The sequence below is a fragment of the Wyeomyia smithii genome, chromosome 2 (assembly GCF_029784165.1).
Source record: "Wyeomyia smithii strain HCP4-BCI-WySm-NY-G18 chromosome 2, ASM2978416v1, whole genome shotgun sequence".
In the NCBI taxonomy this organism is placed as follows: domain Eukaryota; kingdom Metazoa; phylum Arthropoda; class Insecta; order Diptera; family Culicidae; genus Wyeomyia; species Wyeomyia smithii.
In genome coordinates, this window is record NC_073695.1 from 141879487 (window position 1) to 141895593 (window position 16107).

The following is a 16107-nucleotide window of genomic DNA, read 5'->3' on the forward strand; positions in this document are numbered from 1 at the left end:
TTTTTGCAAATGAGCAGTTTGGATTTCACCTTGGGCATTCGACTACTTATCATTTACTTAGAGTAACTAATATGATTTGTACTAATGAATCTGAAGGTTAATCCTGTGGAGCTGCTCTTTTAGACATAGAAAAGGCATTCGACAGTGTTTGGCATAAAGGTTTGATAGCTAAAATTTCCAATTTCCGTTTTCCTGTTTACATCACAAAAATGATTCAAAGTTACTTGACTGACTGCACTCTTCAGGTTAACTATTCAAATGGTAAATCTGATAGATTGCCTGTTAGAGCTGGTGTACCTCAAGGAAGTATCTTGGGCCCAGTCTTATATAATATTTTTTCTTTTGATCTTCCTGATTTACCACCAGGATGTGAGAAATCTCTGATTTGTGGCGATACAAGCATTTCCATAAAAGGAAAAATCCTTTGTGTCATATGCAGTAGGCTGCAAAAGAAATCTAGATATATTTTTTTCATATTTGCGGAAATTTAAGATTTCTCCTAATGAATCAAAAACACACTTAATTATTTTTCCTCATAAGCCTCTTCTCTCAAACCCACTAATAATCATGTTGTTCAGATGAACGGTGCAATCTAAAATTGGTCTGATCAAGGTAAATATTTGGGGCTAGTTTATAAAAATCTTACTTTTAAGGAGCACATTGAGAATATTCAATCAAAGTGTCCTCGCTGGTTTAGTACGAATGAACTACACAGGCTTACTAATGTGGAAACATTAGAAAATATGTCAAACAATATAATCAATTAGCTCCGACAAAAATTATTCCAATCCTCAATTACAACGATTAGCTCACTTTAAAGTCGATAAGATAGAAGTAAGATTAGGTTAAGGTTAAATTTTAAATTCATTTATTTTTGCCTTTCTCCTGGAAAGACATAGCAATCACTTGCAAAACAAGCAATCACTTGCAAGTATAAAAGTGCTCCAAAGGGCCGAATGGCATATATCACTCGACTCAGCTCAACGGACTGAGCATTTTCTGTATGTGTGTGTATGTGTGTGTGTGTGTGTGTGCAGATTTTTATTCTCACTCACTTTTCTCAGAGATGGCTGGACCGATTTTCATGAAATTAATTGCAAATGAAAGGTCTTGTTGCCCCATAAGACCCTCTTAAAATTCATTGTAATCGGATTTTTAGTTTAGAGGTTATGTTTAAAAATGTGAAAATCATTAAACATCAATTTCTCAGAAACTACACAACCGATTTGAACAAAATTGATCTCAAAAGAACGGGCTACATAGAAAACCCTTAAGTTTTGAATTTCATAAAGATTGAATTTATGGTTCAAAAGTAATGAATAGAAACGTGTTCTGAAGACTGTTTAATCTCACTCATGTTTCTCAGAGATGGCTGTACCGATTTTCATACAATCAGTGTCCAATGGAAGGTCTAGTTGCCCCATAAGACCCTATTGATTTGTTTTGCAGTCGGACTATTACTTTGCCTGTTATGTTTAAAAATGTGAAATCCAGCTATGCAAAGGAACATATTCCGAAGACTACTTGGACTCACTCACTGTTCTCTGAGATGGCCGACCCGATTTCCACAAAATTAGTGTCAAATGAATGGTCTAGCTGCCTCAGAAGACCCTATTGAATTTGACTGTAATCGAACTGTAACTTCATTTGTATTGTGCCGACTTGTGAAAATCACGAAACTTCATTATCTCAGAAACTACACAACCGACTTGATTATTATCAGATGAGCGGGCTAGTTAAAGGTTAACTGATGAATTATGATTGAACACGTGGTTTCAAAGTTTGGCTGCCCTACACGTTCCTATTTCATTTGATTATAATCGAACTTAAGCAACCGTTATGTATTAAATTGTTAATAACACAACGAAAGTCTATTACCTCAATGATCACATGACTTATTTGAACATAACTAGTGTCATACGAACGAGTCATCTCTCAAACTTACAAATAACAAACTTCATAGCAATTTGATATGTGGCTCAAAAGTTATGGAAAGAAAAGAAATTCAAAGACTATTTAAAACTATACCTGCTTTGATCGATATATGTGGCCTCAACATAATTTAAATGTGGTGTCGTACTATTTGAACGTTTCAAGTTCATTGATTCCTTGCAGTTTGTTTGAAGTCTGCAAATGCACGACGAATCGGCCATAGGATATGATCAAAGTCAAAAGACAAATCGTTTGAAATGATTGGTTTTATCTAAATGACAACATCCTCGACTTTTGGCTTCTGTACATCGCCCTAATTCTGAATATATTCATATTGGGTGGTATTCGGTCATTTTCAGCAAATTTACTGGCATCAATCTGACACCGGAAATACTCATATTGGGAAGTATTTAGTTATTTTGGTTGTTTTCCAGAAACTAACAGTGGTCGTCTTTAAATTCAAAATGGTGTCAAGGGTCAATGTTTGGTTTCTATGCATCATCTCGATTACGGAAATATTCATGTTGAGTATTATTTGGTCATTTTCGGCTGTTTCCTATAAGTTGCCATTTAGCGATTCAAAATGGTGCCTGAGGTCAATTGTTAGCTCATTGTATCATTCTGGTTCCAGAGATACTCATATTGGATGGTATTTGGTTATTTTAGGCTGTTTTTCACAAACCGGAAGTCGCCATCTTGGATTTCGAAATGGTATTTAAGATAATTTCTGGCCTCTGAGTGTCATTCTGGTTGAAGAAACACTCACATTGGGTGTAATTCGATCTTTTTCCGCTGTTTCCTAGAAACCGGAAGTCGCCAACCTATAATCCAAAATAGGGTCTTTGAACGATTTCAGCTGCTGTGTATCATTCTAGATCCGGAGATACTCATTTAGACGGAATTCGGCCATTTCTGGCTGTTTTCCAGACACCAGAAGTTGCCATCCTACAATTCATAATGGTGTCTGAAGCCAATTTGTGGCTCCAGTGCATCATTACGATTCCAAAAATACCCCCCTTTTTGGGTGGTATTTGGTCATTTGCCGCTGTTTTTGCGAAACCGGAAGTCGCCATCTTAGAATTCAAAATGGTATCTGTGGTCGAATTTAGCTCCTGTGTATCTTTCTTTATCCGGATATTATTATATTAGGTGGAAATCGGCCATTTTTGGCTGTTTTCCAGAAACCGGAAGTTGCTATCTTACAATCCAAAATGTTGCCTGAGGTCGATTATGGAACATATTTGTTACCACTAAAAACATTTACCTGCCAAATATGGTTCCATTTAATTGATTAGTTCGCGAGATGTGCAGAAATTTGTGCAGGAACATGTGCATCCATAAGAGGGAGGGGCATTGAACCATTATGGACATATTTATTACCCTTTAAAACATCCACATGCCAAATTCGGTTTCATTTGCTTGGTTTGTTCTTGAGTTGTGCAAAAATGTATGTTTCATTTGTATTGGACCCCTCCTTTCCAGAAGAGGGAGGGGTCGCAAACTATCATCGGAACCTTTATCGGGACCAAAAACCCCTACATAGAAATTTTCACGTCGATCGGTTCGGTAGTTTTCGAGCCTATATGGATCAAACAGACAGACAAACCGGACTGCATTTTTATATGTATAGATTACAACATCAATATTTTATAACCTAAAGAGTGAGTATACATTTATTGGATTGAAGCGTTCGAGTTAATCTATTTTTACAAATAAAAGTTTGAATGAGAAAGGCTGGGTCTGACCGCTAGGTGGATTGATTTAGGTTTTTCAAGTAGGTTTACAATTTTCCTACAATTATATTCACTCAACTGCGGAGGCAATTACTATCTTTTAATGAAATGAAATTTAAAAAAGTATATGTAATAGTGTTGATATGTCACCGTTTGTGGCAGAACACACAATATAAATTAAGAATAAATATTAGTAAATAATTAATTCATCACAAAACATCTCCCCCTATTAAAAACCCACACAAACAGCTCAAAATGGCATTTGCTGCTCATAGAAATATCTATGCAAAATTTCAGCCAGTGACAATTGAAGAAAAAATATTAAAACTGGGACATTTATTATAAAATAGCTTATAAAATAGTTCAATACATATTTAAATATGTTGTCTTATTATGAAGCTTTTAAAATGTTTACCCAAATCGAATAACCACTAAAAACGATTGTTCTGCCTCTGGCTAATCTTGCTCTACATGCATTGCAGTCTGCGGTGAAAAGCACTACCTTAAGGTGATAAGGTTCCTCTAATAAGAATATTATTTATTTTCGTTACGTAGCGAAAATGATGATTCAATATAAAACTAAATACCTCGTCGGGTCGAAAACCTGGCTACTAGATTGCTGCGTTCTTCCGACATCTTTAACGCCAACATATATATTGTACTGACCATCCACAAGCGTCGCATCTCTACAATTTGGAAAATATTAGATCATATTATACGAACAGCTGCTGATTCAGAATCTCACCTGTGTTCTTCATCGATAATTGACGTAGCAGTATTTTCTCGTCCACTGTATCGACTACAAAATGGCTCTTCATACCTTCTGTTCTTGCAACTTTTCTCAGGAGAGCTTGTGTAGCCATCTGGATGAATACAAACATATTTTTATTGCTTCAGCACTCTTTGAACATAAGCATAAGTACAATAGCCGTTCGATAACTGCGACATGTAAAAATTGCAGTTATCGAATGCAGTGCAATAGCTGCAACACTTGACACATGCCATAATTTAAAGGTGGGTCCATCGCTACCGTCTATATTACCGTTTATTATTTTTCTAATTTTGAAACCAAATCTAATTTTGAAACCAAATTGAATTGTGTCAGAAAATATAATATACCAGTTAATTAATTAATACCACGCATTAATATTAACTCATTTGATATTATTATTTTTGCGTAGTAATTTATTGAACAACGTTTTTAGTAACCTCGTTTTTATCATATATACGTAGACTCTTCATTAAGGTTTGAACTTGGGGTTTCGGATTCCAACAATAGCATAAAATAAACTTGTGCAGTTGAAGTCTCACAAAAAATGATGATTTTTGAAATCACAACCTACTTCATCTATCATTTCTTTTTCAAATTTAATTTTATTAATATTTCATCCCAAGTAAGAATTATTTAGGATTACCATTTGGTCGGAGTTGAAAATCAGGCCAACTTTTTTCCAGCAAAAAATTTATCCAAGCTATTTTTATTTTTTGAGATAACAATAAATACCTAAAACAAACAACTTTAGAATTGCACTTCAAAATACGCCAAAGCACTCATATTTAACGGATTTCTCGAACAATTCAATTTTGCAACTTCGATTTATTAGGCGTACCTTAAATTGTATTGACCTCAAAATATGAAACACTAGTAAACTGTTTGAAATAAACTTGTGAAAGAAAAAACCTTAATTAATCCACCTAGCGGTGGATACGGAGTACGGTCTGTCTGCCTGTCTGTCTGATCCATATAGGCTCGAAAACTACCGAACCGATCGACGTGAAAATTCGAATGTAAGGGTTTTGGGTGCCGATAAAGGTTCCTATGATAGTTGGAAACCTCTCCCTCTTCTGGAGGGAGGGGTCCCATACAAATGAAACATAAATTTCTGCACAACTCAAAAAACAAACCATGCAAATGAAACCGAATTTGACATGTGGATGTTTTAAGGGATAACAAATATGTCCATAATAGTTGGACGCCCCTCCCTTTTCTGGAAGGGAGGGGTTCCATACAAATGAAACACAAATTTCTACACATCTCGAAAACTAATCTACTAAATGGAACCAAATTTGGCAGGTAAATGTTTTTAGTGGTAAAAAATATGTCCATACTATTTTGACACCCCAAACGGAGGGGTGCCATACAAATGAAACACTAATTTTTGCACATCTCGAGAACAAATCGAGTGAATGAAACCAAATTTAGCATGTGAATGTTTTCAGGGGTAAGAAATATGTCTATAATGGTTCGACACCCCACCCTTTTCTGGAAGGGAGCGGTTTCATACAAATGAAACACAAATATCTGCACACCTCGAGAGCTAACCAACTAAATGCAACCATATATGCCAGGTGAATGTTTTTAGTGGTAAAAAATTTGTTCCATAATCGACCTCAGGCAACATTTTGGAATGTAAGATGGCAAATTCCGGTTTCTGGAAAACAGCCAAAAATGGCCGATTTCCGCCCAATATAATAATATCCGGATCTAGAATGATACATAAGAGCTAAAATCGATCGAAATTGTCTTCAATTGCCATCATGAAATCCAAAATGGCGACTTCCGGTTTCGTAAAAACAGCGGCAAACAACCAAATACCACCCAATATGGGTATTTCCGGGACCGTAATGATGCACTGGAGCCACAAATCGACTTCAGACAACATTTTGAATTGTAAGATGGCAACTTCCGGTTTCTGGAAACGACCTGAAATGGACGATTCCCATTAATTATGAGTATCGCTGGAACCAGAAAGATGGACAGAAACTAAAAATTGATCACAGACACAATATTGAATTTCAAGATGATGACTTCCGGTGTCTAGCAAACAGCCGAAAATGACCATTTCACAGGCATTTTTGAAGTCCAAAACGACGACTTTCGGTTTCTGAAAAACAGCCCAAAGTGACCAAATACCACCCAACTTGAGTATCTCTGGAGCCAGAATGTTGCAAGAAGCTAAAAATTGACCTCAGACACCATTATGAATTGTAGGATGGCAACTTCTGGTTTCTGGAAAACAGCCAAAAATGGCCGATTTCCGTCTAACATGAGTATCTGCGGATCTAGAATGATACACAGCAGCTGAAATCGACCACAGACCCCGTTTTGGATTCTAGGTTGGCGATTTCCGGTTCCTGGGAAACAGCCGAAAATGAATGAATAACACCCAATATGGGTTTTTCTTCAACCAGAATAGCGCTCAGAGGCCAGAAATTATCTTAAATACCATTTTGAAATCCAAAATGGCGACTACCGGTTTGTGAAAAACAGCCTAAATTGAAAAAATACTATTCAATATGAGATTCTCTGGAACCAGAATGATGCAATAAGCTAACTTACAATTGACCATTTTAAATTGCTAAATGGCAACTTCTTGGAAACAGTCGAAAATGACCGAATTGTACTCAATATGGATATTCCCGTAATTGAGATGATGCGTAGAAACCAAACATTGACCCTGGACACCATTTTGAATTTGAAGACGACCACTTTTAGTTTCTGGAAAACAACCAAAATAACTAAATACCTCCCAATATGGGTGTTTCCGGTGTCAGATTGATGTCAGAAAATCTGCTGAAAATGACCGAATACCACCCAATATGAATATATTCAGAATTAAGGCGATGTACTGAAGTCAAAAGTCGAGGATGTTGTCATTTCGATAAAACCAATCATTTCAAACGATTTGTTATTTGACTTTGATCATATCCTATGACCGATTCGTCGTGCATTTGCAGACTTTGAACAAATCGCTAGGAATCAATGAATTTCGAATGTTCAAATAGTACGATACCATATTTAGATTATGTTGAGGCCACATATCAAAGATCAAAGCAGGTATAGTTTTAAATAGTCTTTGAATTTCTTTTCTTTCCATAACTGTTGAGCCACATATTAAACTGTTATGAAGTTTGTTATTTGTAAGTTTGAGAGATTATTCGTTCGTATGACACTAGTTATGTTCAAATATTTCATGTAATCTTTGAGACAATAGACTTTCGTTGTGTTATTAACAATTTAATACATAACGGTTGCTTAAGTTCGATTATAATCAATCAAAATGGGAACGTATAGGGCAGCCAAACTTGGAAACCACGTGTTCAATCATAATTCATTAGTTAACCCTTAACTGGCCCGCTCATCTGATAATAATATTGTTCAAATTGGTTGTAAAGTTTTTGAGATAATAAAGTTTCGTGATTTTCTTATTTCGGTGCATTACAGACGAAGCTACAGTCCGATTACAGTAAAATTCAATAGGATGTTATGAGGCAGGTAGACTTAATGTTTGACACTAATTTTGTGAAAATCGGGTCAGTCATCTCTGAGAAAAGTGAGTGAGTCCAAGTAGTCTTCGGAATAATCCTTTTCATAGCTGGATTTCACATTTTTGAACGTAACTGGCAAAGTAATAGTCCGATTGCAAAACAAATCAATGGGGTCTTATGGGGCAACAAGACCTTCCATTCGACACTGGTCTTATGAAAATCGGTCCAGCCATCTCTGATAACTCATAACTTTTGGACCACTAGTTCATTCATAATAAAATTCAAAAGTTAAAGGTATTTCAGATAGCCCATTCATTTAAAACCAACTCTGTTCGGTTGTGTAGTCTTCGAGATAATGATGTTTCATGGTTTTTACATTTTGATACATAACCTCAAAACTACAAATCCGATTACAAAAAAAATTGAGTAGGGTTTTTTGGGGCAACAAGACCTTTCATTTGCAATTGATTTCATGAAAATCGGTCCAGCCGTCTCTGAGAAAAGTGAGTGAGAATAAAAATCTGGACATTGTGTGTATGTACACATACATACACACACATACAGAAAATCCTTAGCTCGTCGAGCTGAGTCGAGTGATATATGCCATTCGGCCCTTCGGAGTACTTTTATACTTTCGGTTTTGCAAGTGATTGCTATACCTTTCTAAGAGAAAGGTAAAAATATAACGGTCCGTAGAAGTCGGTTTTCGGTAAATGCTGAACTTCAGTGTGTCATGATGATAATGATGATGATGATGATGATGATGATGATGATGATGATGATGATGATGATGATGATGATGATGATGATGATGATGATGATGGTCCCACCTTATACCCCTACATCGGTTTGAGCTGGTCGATTTATCTATGAAAGATATTATTTAGAGACATACAATGTAACCAGTAAGCAAACAAATAACGGACTGGTTATTAATACAGACATAGTAACCCTTCAAAAGAATTCCAATAATTTGAAAATAAAAAACGATTTTCCAATATCATCATTGATCCAAGGCTCATCCAAAACATTTCTAACCCGAAAATTATCTGGATTTGGTTAAGGATCGAACATAACATTTAGGAGCTTTAACTAATCAGAATGGGTTCTGGATAACGATCCAGAACTACGAGAGAGTTCCTATGATACTATAGTTCTCGATAACGAGCCTTACAGTCCACAGGCAAACCCAAGCCTTTTCAGTTTTTTCTCCCAACCCTTTGTTCTAAATCGTGAAAACAGATAAATATTAAAAATCTTGATAAAGATATATATACTATTACAAACCAAAAAGCAACATATCAACCCGATATGCTGTTTCAATTTCAGGGGTTTAACCCTGATGTACTCAGTATCCAGATTGTCTATGTCAGTCTACGCGCGAGTGGCTCAAACATGTGTAGTCAACTCATTTTTTTAACTCTACTATTTAATATTATTAGCTATATTCAAACAAAAATCCATCTTCATCAATGAACATAATAACTTAGTGTACCAGATAAATTTAAAAAAAACTTAAATATTACTATCTTCTAAATTAATTTACAAAAAACCTAAATTAATCCACCTAGCGGTCAGACCCAGCATTTCTCATTCAAAATTTTAGTTGTAAAAATAGATTTCCATGAACGCAATATAACAATATCGCAGGCTTAGTCTTGGGGCTAATAGCGGTCTCGATCAACAAGATTAGTTGAGAGAGTTCGTTATCGATATTGTTTTTGGCACATTTTGCATGTGTAGGATAAGTACAACGATACACCGTGCCCCAGTGCTGAGTCGAGAAAATTTCTAGCTCGAAAAGATCCTCGACTCGATCGGGAATCAAACCCGATATCACAACCGTGTGGGAGAGCTAGCAAACCGACATCGCTAACCTCAGAACCACGGGGACCATGAACGCTTAAATCCAATAAATGTTTATTCACTCTTTAGGTTCTAAAATATTGATGTTGTAATCTATACATATAAAAATACAGTCCGGTCTGTCTGTCTGTCTGTTTGATCCATATAGGCTCGAAAACTACCAAACCGATCGACGTGAAAATTTGTATGTAGGGGTTTTTGGTGCCGATAAAGGTTCCTATGATAGTTTGAGACCCCTCCCTCTTCTGGAAGGAGGGGGTCCCATACAAATGAAACATAAATTTCTACACAACTCAAGAACAAACAAAGTAAATGAAACCGAATTTGACATGTGGATGTTTTAAGACAAATATGTCCATAATAGTTGGATGCCCCTCACTTTTCTGGAAGGGAGGGGTTCCATACAAATGAAACACAAATTTTTGCTCAGCTCGAGAGCTAACCAACTAAATGGAACCAAATTTGGCAGATGAATGTTTTTAGTAATAACAAAAAATGGCCGATTTCCACCCAATATTATAATATCCGAAACTATAATGATACACAGGAGCTAAAATCGACCACAGATACCATTTTGAATTCTAAGATGGCGACTTCCGGTTTCAGAAAAACAGCTGAAAATGACCAAATACCACCGAATATAAGTATTTATTTAGTTAGTATGACGTTCAAAATCCAGAAATTGTCTCCAAATGCCATTATGAAATCCAAAATGGCGACTTCCGGCTTCTGAAAAACAGCGGCAAACGACCAAATGTTATTTCGATGAAACCAATCATTTCAAACGATTTGTTATTTAACTTTGATCATATCCTATGGTCGATTCGTCGTGCATTTGCAGACTTTAAACACATCGCAAGGAATCAATGAATTTGGAACGTTCAAATAGTACGATACCACATTTAAATTATGTTGAGGCCACATATATCGATCAAAGCAGGTCTAGTTTCAAATAGTTTCTGAATTTCTTTTCGTTCCATATTTTTTGAGCCACATATCAAATTGTTATGAAGTTTGTTATTTGTAAGTTTGAGAGATGACTCGTTCGTATGACACTGGTTATGTTCAAATAACTCATGTAATCTTTTAGCGAAATTCTTTATTGCACTGCGTCCGGGCAAATCTGCCGAGCAATAAAGAAACGGCATGGCGATTTACGACGCAAGTAAGGAAGAGAGCGGTAGTGCGGTAGTGGGTTGAAACTGAAAAATTTTACAGTGCGCTTCGGGCAACAAGCCAGGTCAAAACTGGGTCAAAATCGAGCGAATAAAGAAGGGTTTTGACAGCAGTTAGTGCGCTTCCGGGTCAAAACGAGGTGAGCTGATGGAATAAAAAAATTCGTTTTTGAGATAATAGACTTTCGTTGTTCCATTAATAATTTAATACATAACGATTGCTTATGTTCTATTATAATCAAATGAAATGGGAACGTATAGAGCAGCCAAATTTTGAAACCACGTGTTCAATCATCATTCATCAGTTAACCCCTAACTAGCCCGCTCATCTGATAATATTGATCAGATCGGTTGTGTAGTTTCTGAAATAATGAAGTTTTGTGATTTTCACATTTCGGTACATCACAGACGTAGTTACAGTCCGATTACAGTAAAATTCATTAGGATGTTATGAAGCATCTAGAACAATAATTGACACTAATTTTGTGGGAATCGGGTCAGCCATCTCTGAGAAAAGTGAGTGAGTTCAAGTAGTCTTCGGAATATGTTACTTTTCATAGCTGGATTTCACAATTTTAAACATAACAGGCAAAGTAATAGTCCGATTGCAAAACAAACCAACAGGGTCTTATGGGGCAACTAGACCTTCTATTTGACACTGATTGTATGAAAATCGGTTCAGCCATCTCTGAGAAACATGAGTGAGATTAAACAGTCTTCAGAACACGTTTCTTTTCATAACTTTCGAACCACAAATTCAATCTTTATAAAACTCAAAAGTTAAGGGTATTTCAGGTAGCCCGTTCTTTTAAAACCAATTTTGTTCAAATCGGTTGTGTAGTTTTTGAGATGATGATGTTGCATGGTTTTTACATTTTGATACATCACATCTAAACTAAAAATCCGATTACAATGAAATTTAATAGGGTCTTATGGGACAACAAGACCTCTCATTTGCAATTAATTTCATGAAAATCGGTCCAGCCATCTCTGAGAAAAGTGAGTGAGAATAAAAATCTGCATACACACATACACACACACACACGCACACATACACACATACATACAAAAAATGCTCAGCTCGTCGAGCTGAGTCGAGTGATATATGCCATTCGGCCCTTTGGAGCACTTTTATACTTTCGGTTTTGCAAGTGATTGCTATACCTTTCTTGTAGAAAGGCAAAAATCGTAGAAATCTGTCTTTAAAACAGATTTTATTCGTATAATACAAAGGCGAAGAGGCGAGAGCTTACTTCCCAAAATTTTGTTTGAAGAACTTCCCTCTGAATGCGAAAAAATTCTGCTTCAAACATACCTCAACCGCCAGCATGTACGCTTGAATGTTATTGGGAGGTGCTCGACATTGTTTCAAATGTCGGTGGAGGCTTAAAGCTTTAAAGCTTCGTCGACAGGTACGCTCGGGAACGAAGCTGCGACATCGAAGGATACTAAGATCCCGCCCCGTCTCAGATTAGATCCTTCAAGTTGCTCTACGAAATTTTTCACACTTTTTCCATGCATTACGGGATATTTCTTCATTTAATCTATCAGCCAAGTCGCCATTTTCGCAGTGGGTGTGTGAATTTTTGAGGAAATAGGCATCATACCCACCGGATTCTTATGAATCTTTAGCAGGCAGTACATTAGCGCTACCCTCGGGTTAAGGACGTTGAATCTTCTAACGAGCTTTCCTCCTCCCACCAAACGAGCTATATTGTGCCTAGCATGGTTGGCTGCCTCAATCATCAACGGATCTTTAGGCTTTCCATTCTTGAACCTGCATTCTTTATACAGACCAGCGTCAATCAAATCACGGGCACGTAAAGTATCGATCAAATTGCGGGCACGTAAATCGTAATCTATTTGTCCAATATGATGACGGCATTCCTCTTATCTGCGCGGGAATAGATCACTTTGCGTGTTTTCAAGAGCCGTGTGGTGCACCAAGAGCTCTTATGATGTAACTTAAAGTTAACAATTAAAATATCTTCAGAGAGGTAATACAATATTACATACTACAAAACAATATTACATTTGAACTAGTCAGATCTTGAAAAAAGAAAAATAAACGATATCGCCAACGAAGAAGTGCTCGAGATAAATTAAAGTGGAATAGAGCAAATACTGTGTTGAATAATCTTTGGAGACCAGCCATTGCGCCAAAATACTGTACACTGGCAATCGTAGCATCGAATTGTTTCGCAGAGCACGAGAGTGCACGTTTATATTTACTTGTTCCAAGACCAATAGAGCGGGACAGTCTATGCGATTTTGTAAAAGTTTTGTGGTGAACAATGCCCTGCCCGTATTTCTACGGACAGACAGGAGCTCCAGGAGAATTTCTGCTTGATGAGTTTCGTTTAGTTTGCTGGATGTTAAAATGAAAATCTATAAACGGAAAAAGTGAAAAATACCAATATGCGATTTTAAATGTTCACAAATTGGTTAGTTTTCGATGGATTTCCTTCGTTGTTGCAGCAATCGATTGGAAAATCTTCTATGCATCCACTCAAATACAGTTATTTTGATTATTCGACCTGTGAATCTTGTTCGCGTTGTATAGTGTTTGTTCGCAATCGATCATGCGAACGAAGTGAGCAATTCCTTTCTTTTAAAGTCATTAACCTTTCCCATTCATCCTTCAAAACACTTCCCGCAAATTGTGGGCGGCAATTCATACAACGCAATGTGTGGTGTGAAAGGAGCGATGCTGATTAACACACATCGAGCGTCGTGTCGCATCAATGACGTGATTCCACCAACAAGAGGCCTTTTATAGTTTCCCTTCGAGGCTGTAAGCTGATCAACTCCCTTCACAAACAACGCTGATTGGTCGCCAGTTTTTAATAATTAATAATAAGAAGAAAAATAAGTGTTTAAAGGGAGTTGACTCAACATGATATTTTCATTCAAAGTTTACACGTTGTACCATACATATCAGAATAAAATTTAAGATTGTTCGCGTCTTTTCCTTCCTATTTAACGCACGCTCCAAGCTGCAATAAATGGTCTTTTTCAAGACCTGAAGAATTTTGACAATTTTCTGCGATTAGAGCATTCTTTCTCCACTTAGGTCCACGCTATCGAAGGCAAGCGTGTGGTCTAGGAAAGACCATATTTTGGTCCTACGGAACTGGATAAAAACCACAGCCGTGGTTTGTAACCAGGCAATCGTGTCGTTTCAGCTCAACCGAGCACATTTTCCTTTTGTTGCTCCCGGCAACATGTGATGGACTTATTCCAGCCGTAAATGCTCTTAACCGTGTAAACCAAATCTATCGATAGCAGCTGCGGAGATAAAACCTTTGCGAATAGTCTACCTACCGTTCATCGAATTTGTTTGCAGGCGCACCGGTCGAAACCAATTCAAACAGTAGCGTTTTGATAGTCGATGTGAACAGACGTATACTATTGTGCTGAGTAAAACGAAAGCTAAAATCCACTCGATCGAGACACAATACAACAAACACAATTCAACACAAGACAATGGCCGTATCCCAATATCATCTCACATCAAATGGACCCAGAGCAAACACGCTGGTCATCGACCTAAGTACGATTCCAACAAAACGAATCAACATGGATTTGATTGTCAGGTTTGTGCATCAGAATCTCCAGATACAATTCTCAGCTATCCAGTCACTTCAACACAACACTGGAAAGTCCTTGCTGTTTCTGGAATGTCAATCGGAAGATCAGGCGTTATCTGTAGCGGACCGTAACGATGGAAAATACTAAATTATAATCGACAACCTCAAATATACAATAAAAGTGTTTTTGTAAGATGGAGCGACAACCATGAGGATTCATGATATATCTCCCCAAACAGCAAACTCATCGATCAAACATATGGAGAAGTAATCTGGTTGAAAGACGAAACGTGGTCAGAGCCAGCCATCTTGAAAGGCATCAAAAAAGGAGTCAAAGCTGCGCGTATCAAGCTACACACCAGCGTACCATCGTACATCAACGTTCAAGGTGAGGTAACCTTGATTACCTACAAGAATCTGAAGCAGACATGTCGACAATGCAGCAAACCAGTGCACTGGGGGCGCAAATGTATTGAAGCTAGCTATATGGAGATGCAGCTCCAACCAGGAAACATCGGGAACATCAGCAACAGACTCAGAGCTTCTGGAGTAGATTATGCAGGGGCAGTGAAGCGTACACAACAATTCAATATCCCTAGCCATGGATCTAGTAACGTAATCGAACCGGTAAGTGCCAGTTTCACGAATCTTACACAGCTCGTTCGATCAGGCTATTCGCAAGCAACGAAAACAATTGATTGCGAACAAAATCCAGCTATCTCTGATGCTGAAGATCATACAAACTCTTCAAAAACACTTCCGCAAATATTTACCCCAACACTAGCAACGTTTTGTCGCAATACTCGATAAAGCACTCAAAAAAAGTTACAGGTCAAGCAGTAAATGGCGAAATGAACGCATCTAGTGAACCCACGGCCAACAAAGCTTCAAGAAATGTCACTGACAGCTTGGCAAAAAAGGGATCATTTCCACTAAACAATTCATTCGCTGAGCTTATTTCAGATTGTGATATGGAAAACGATAATGGTTCATGAAGTCGAAGTATATCTCCAACACATAAGAAAAAGTGTGGTCGTCCAAGCAAATCCTCGAAGTAGAATGAACGAGATAACCTACAGTATAGGATCGATAAACATGAATGGCGTTTCTAATCAAAACAAAATAGAGCACTCAGGTCCTTTGTATTTCTAATGGAGCTCGGTATAATCTTACTTCAAGAAGTTGCTGAACGAATTGATGTCAATAGTTTGGAAAGCGTTTCGAATATTGACGATAGTAAAAGAGGTCCTGAAATTCTGACAAAATCGCACATCAAAACATCTTAACTAAAACGCAGTCTTGATTCACGAAGAATAAGCATTTGAATAGATGAGCAGTTAACAATCTGCAATGTTTATGCACCCTCCGGAAGTGCCAAAAAACAGCAAGAGATAATTTTTGTACAGAATCGCTACAGCATTATATAAATCATGGTTCGGGAAATTTGATTATAGGTGGAGATTTTAACGCAGTTATTAATAAAAAGGACGCAAATCACACTTCTAATCATAGTCAATCATTGAAATTTTGATAAACGCGCCA

At 37.1% G+C, this 16107-nt stretch overlaps 1 protein-coding gene across 3 annotated transcripts in view; it reads right to left on the reverse strand.

The window, feature by feature from the left end:
• Window positions 1-16107, reverse strand: part of LOC129722961 (coiled-coil domain-containing protein AGAP005037-like) — a 1195377-nt gene that overhangs the window by 186340 nt on the left and 992930 nt on the right. For 2 of the 3 annotated variants that reach the window (XR_008727684.1, XR_008727685.1), the window contains exons 3-4: window positions 4411-4528; window positions 4253-4351 (exon numbers count right to left, since the gene is read on the reverse strand). The exons of the other annotated variant lie outside the window; for it this stretch is intronic. The gene's annotated coding sequence lies outside the window, so the exon portion shown is untranslated. The remainder of the gene's footprint in view (window positions 1-4252; window positions 4352-4410; window positions 4529-16107) is intronic. 3 annotated transcript variants of the gene reach the window in all.